At 51.4% G+C, this 5,528-nt stretch overlaps 1 non-coding gene across 1 annotated transcript; it reads left to right on the top strand.

The window, feature by feature from the left end:
- Positions 1–3,736: 3,736 nt before the first annotated feature.
- TRNAV-CAC (transfer RNA valine (anticodon CAC)) lies at positions 3,737–3,808 on the top strand. The gene has a single exon. It is a non-coding gene; the product is annotated as a tRNA-Val (tRNA).
- Positions 3,809–5,528: the final 1,720 nt, after the last annotated feature.

Raw genomic sequence — 5,528 nt, 5'->3', positions numbered from 1 at the left:
CACAACAATGTCTCACACTGCAGTCAGAGCCTGGAGCAAGATGCGACGTTCTCGCAGCAGAGTGGCGCAGTGGAAGCGTGCTGGGCCCACAACCCAGAGGTACGTGGAATGAAGCAACGCTCTGCTAAAGTTACATCAGACAATAAAGTCTCAAAATACAGCCAGAGCCTGGTATAAGACGCCCAATCACTGCAGCAGAGTGGCGCAGTGGAAGCGTGCTGGGGCGAAAAGCCAGAAGTCCGTCGGTCGAAACCATGCTCCGGTAAAGTTATTTCAACACAAAATGTCTCACACTACAGCCAGTGCCTCGAGCAAGACGCGCTCTCACAGCAGCAGATTGGCGCAGTGGGAGCGTGCTGGGCCCATAACCCAGAGGTCCGTGGATCGAAACCACGCTCTGCTAAAGTTATTTCAACACAAAATGACTCGCACTACAGCCAGAGCCTCGAGCAAGACGCCCTGCACTCGCAGCCGAGTAGCGCAGTGGAAGCATGCCTGACAAGTAATCCAGGTGTCCGGGGGACGAGACCCCGTTTTAGTAACGTTTTTAAACACAATAATGTCTCACACTACAGTTAGAGCCTGGATCAACATGCGGTGTTCTCGCAGCAGAGTGGCGCAGTGGAAGCGTGCTGGGCCCATAACCCAGAGGTCCGTGGATCGAAACCACGCTCTGCTAAGTTTATTTTAACACAATAATATCTCACACTACAGCCAGAGCCTGGAGGAAGACTCGCTCCCCTAGCAGCAGAGTGCCGCAGTGTTCTCTTGTGGGCCCATAAATCAGAGGTCCGTGGATCGAAACCGCGGTCTGCTAACGTTTTCTTAACACAATAATGACTCATAATACAGCCAGAGCCTGGAGGAAGTCGCGCTCTCACAGCAACAGGGTGGCGCATTGGAAGCGTGCTGGACCCATAACCCAGAGGTCCGTGGATCGAAACCAAGCTCTGCTAAAGGTATTTTAATACAAAAATGTCTCACTCTACAGCCAGAGCCTGGAGCAAGCAGCGCACGCTAGCAGCAGAGTGGCGCAGTTGAAGCGTGTTGGGCCCATAACCCAGAGGTCCGTGGATCGAATCCACGCTCTGCTAAAGTCATTTCAACACAAAATGTCTCACACCACAGCCAGAGCCTCGAGCAAGTCGCGCCCTCACAGCAGCAGAGTGGCGCAGTGGAAGCGTGCTGGGCCCATAACCCAGAGGTCCGTGGATCGAAACCACGCTCTGCTAAAGTTATTTTAACACAATAATGTCTCACACCACAGCCAGAGCCTGGTGCAATACGCCCTTCCCCTCGCAGCAGATTAGCGCAGTGGAAACATCCCGGGCCGATAAGCCAGATGTCCGGGGGACGAGACCCCGTTTTACTAACGTTTTTAAACACAATAATGTCTCACACTCCAGTCAGAGCCTGGAGCAAGATGCGATGCTCTCGCAGCAGAGTGGCGCAGCGGAAGCGTGTGGGCACATAACCCAGAGGTCCGTGGATCGAAACCACGCTCTGATAAGTTTTGTTTCAACACAATAATATCTCACACTACAGCCAGAGCCTGGGGAAAGACGCGCTCCCCTCGCAGCGGAGTGCCGCAGTGGTCGCTTGTGGGCCCATAACTCAGAGGTCCGTGGATCGAAACCGCGGTCTGCTTACGTTTTCTTAACACAATAATGACTCATAATACAGCCAGAGCCTGGAGGAAGTCGCGCTCTCACAGCAACAGGGTGGCGCATTGGAAGCGTGCTGGGCCCATAACCCAGAGGTCCGTGGATCGATACCACGCTCTGCTAAAGGTATTTTAATACAAAAATGTCTCACTCTACAGCCAGAGCCTGGAGCAAGCAGCGCACGCTCGCAGCAGAGTGGCGCAGTTGAAGGGTGCTGGGCCCATAACCCAGAGGTCCGTCTATCGAATCCACACTCTGCTAAAGTTATTTCAACACAATGTCTCAAACTACAGCCAGAGCCTGGTGCAATACGCCTTGCCCTCGCAGCAGAGTAGCGCAGTGGAAGCATGCCGGGCCGTTAATCCAGATGTCCGGGCTACGAGACACCGTTTTACTAACGGTTCTAAAACACAATAATGTCTCACACTGCAGTCAGAGCCTGGAGCAAAATGCGACGTTCTCGCAGCAGAGTGGCGCAGTGGAAGCGTGCTGGGCCCACAACCCAGAGGTCCGTGGAATGAAACCACGCTCTGCTAAAGTTACATAAGACAATAAAGTCTCAAAGTACAGCCAGAGCCTGGTATAAGACGCCCAATCACTGCAGCAGAGTGGCGCAGTGGAAGCGTGCTGGGGCGAAAAGCCAGAAGTCCGTCGGTCGAAACCATGCTCCGGTAAAGTTATTTCAACACAAAATGTCTCACACTACAGCCAGAGCCTCGAGCAGGACGCCCTCTCACCGCAGCAGAGTGGCACAGTGGTAGCGTGCTGGGCCCATAACCCAGAGGTCCGTGGATCGAAACCTCGCTCTGCTAAAGTTATTTTAACACAATAACGTCTCACACTACCGCCAGAGCCTGGTGCAAGACGCCCTGCCCTCATAGCAGAGTAGCGCAGTGGAAGCATGCCGGGCGAATAATCCAGATGACCGGGGGGCCAGACCTCGTTTTACTAACGTTTTTCATCATCATCATCATCTGTTTACCCTCCAGGTTCGGTTTTTCCCTCGGACTTAGCGGGGGATCCCACCTCTACCGCCGCAAGGGCAGTGTCCTGGAGCTTCAGACTCTTGGTCGGGGGATACAACTGGGGAGTATGACCAGTACCTCGCCCAGGCGGCCTCACCTGCTATGCTGAACAGGGGCCTTGTGGAGGGATGGGAAGATTGGAAGGGATAGGCAACGAAGAGGGAAGGAAGCGGCCGTGGCCTTAAGTTAGGTACCATCCCGGCATTCGCCTGGAGGAGAAGTGGGAAACCACGGAAAACCACTTCGAGGATGGCTGAGGTGGGAATCGAACCCACCTCTACTCAGTTGACCTCCCGAGGCTGAGTGAACCCCGTTCCAGCCCTCGTACCACTTTTCAAATTTCGTGGCAGAGCCGGGAATCGAACCCGGGCCTCCGGGGGTGGCAGCTAATCACGCTAACCACTACACCACAGAGGCGGACTGCTAACGTTTTTAAAACACAATAATGTCTCACACTTCAGTCAGAGCCTTCAGCAAGACGCGACGCTTCCGCAGCAGAGTGCCGCAGCGGTCGCATGCTGGGCCCATAACCAAGAGGTCCGCGGATCGAAACCGCGGTGTGCTAACGTTTTCTTAACACAATAATGACTCATAATACAGCCAGAGCCTGGAGGAAGTCTCGTTCTCACAGCAGCAGGGTGGCGCAGTGGAAGCGTGCTGGGCCCATAACCCAGAGGTCCGTGGATCGAAACCACGCTCTGCTAAAGTTATTTTAACACAGTAATGTCTCACTCTACAGCCAGAGCCTCGAGCAAGACGCGCTCTCACAGCATTAGAGTGGCGCAGTGGGAGCGTGCTGGGCCCATAACCCAGAGGTCCGTGGATCGAATCCACGCTCTGATAAAGTTATCTCAACACAAAATGTCTCACACTTCAGCCAGAGCCTCGAGCGAGACGCGTTCTCACAGCAGCAGAGTGCCGCAGTGGGAGCGTGCTGGGCCCATAACCCAGAGGTCCGTGGATCGAAACCACGCTCTGCTAAAGTTATTTCAACACAAAATGTCTCACACCACAACCAGAGCCTCGAGCAAGACGCGCTTTCACCGCAGCAGAGTGGCGCAGTGGATGCGTGCTGGGCCCACAACCCAGAGGTCCGTGGATCGAAACCACGCTCTGCTAAAGTTATTTTAACACAATAATGTCTCACACTACAGCCAGAGCCTGATGCAAGACACCCTGCCCTTGCAGCAGTGTGGCTCAGTGGAGGCATGCTGGGCGCATAACCCAGAGGTCCGGGGATCGAGACAATGCTCTGCTAAAGTTATCTTAACACAATAATGTCTCACTCTACAGCCAGAGCCTGGAGCAAGCAGCGCAGCTCTCGCAGCAGAGTGGCGCAGTTGAAGCGTGCTGGGCCCATAACCCAGAGGTGCGTGGATCGAATCCACGCTCTGCTAAAGTTATTTCAACACAAAATGTCTCACACTACAGCCAGAGCCTCGAGCAAGACGCGCTCTCACAGCAGCAGAGTGGCGCAGTGGGATCGTGCTGGGCCCATAACCCAGAGGTCCGTGGATCGAAACCACGCTCTGCTAAAGTTATTTTAACACAATAATGTCTCAATCTACAGCCAGAGCCTGGAGCAAGCAGCGCAGCGCTCGCAGCAGAGTGGCGCAGTTGAAGCGTGCTGGGCCCATAACCCAGAGGCCCATGGATCGAATCCACGCTCTGCTAAATTTATTTCAACACAAAATGTCTCACACTACAGCCAGAGCCTCGAGCAAGACGCGCTCTCACAGCAGCAGAGTGGCGCGGTGGGAGAGTGCTGGGCCCATTACCCAGAGGTCCGTGGATCGAAACCACGCTCTACTAAAGTTATTTCAACACAATAATGTCTCACTCTACAGGCAGAGCCTGGAGCAAGCAGCGCAGCTCTCGCAGCAGAGTGGCGCAGTTGAAGCGTGCTGGGCCCATAACCCACAGGTCCGTGGATCGAATCCACGCTCTGCTAAAGTTATATTAACACAAAGGCCCGGTTTCTTCAACTCTATGTTAAATTTTGCGTAACAAATGTTAACTAACAGTTGTTATTAATTTAACACTTCGTTTAAAAGTACCCTGTTTCACGAACATATTTCCAACATTTGTTACGAAACAATTGTTAAAGACAAATTAACACATTTCCGTACGATTTCTGAACGCGTTTGGCAGTGAGCGTCTTTTGTTTCTTTACATATAGCGCTCCTAGTGGCGTATTGAAATAGTATTTTGTCACACAGACACATGGTTGACATTATTATAGGTTATGGTTAGCGGAGATCGCTAAGAAGTAAACATGTCAAGTAAGAGGCAACAACAGCGTTATTATGATGAATGCGAGACAAATGTTGTTATAGTTTTAATTTAAAATTATGCGAGTGTGCTTAAAAAATGAAATAACGGACTGTTATATCACAACATTCGATATAGCCTATTCTTGTAGGAGTGCAATCTAAGGTTCCTACATCACCGGGAAAATGTGATAATTGATATGTTTTGAATGATTTTCGGGCATTCTTTTATTGCGGGGAAAGTAATGTAATGCCTTGTTAATGCTGCAATGGCAGCAAGAATTCTTTGTAGAATTCTACACACTCTTTTCTTGCCCTCGTGAACACAGTCGCCTACAATTAAGCCCCATTCACAATGCAAACGTAACGTAACGTAAACTTAAAATTAACGTTAACTTAGAAGTTAGCGGCCATCTTATCTAATGGATCCATTCACAATGCGCCGACGTAAACTTAACTGCGAGTCCGTAAAATTAAGGGATTGCAAACTCCAAGCTCTTGCGGTTAATTTTACGTTAACTTTAAGAACCAGCCAATCAGAGCAGAGGTAAACATTGTGTGTTGTGCAC

This window comes from Anabrus simplex, chromosome 8 (genome assembly GCF_040414725.1).
Source record: "Anabrus simplex isolate iqAnaSimp1 chromosome 8, ASM4041472v1, whole genome shotgun sequence".
Lineage (NCBI taxonomy): Eukaryota > Metazoa > Arthropoda > Insecta > Orthoptera > Tettigoniidae > Anabrus > Anabrus simplex.
This window is presented reverse-complemented; position numbering and strand designations above follow the sequence as displayed.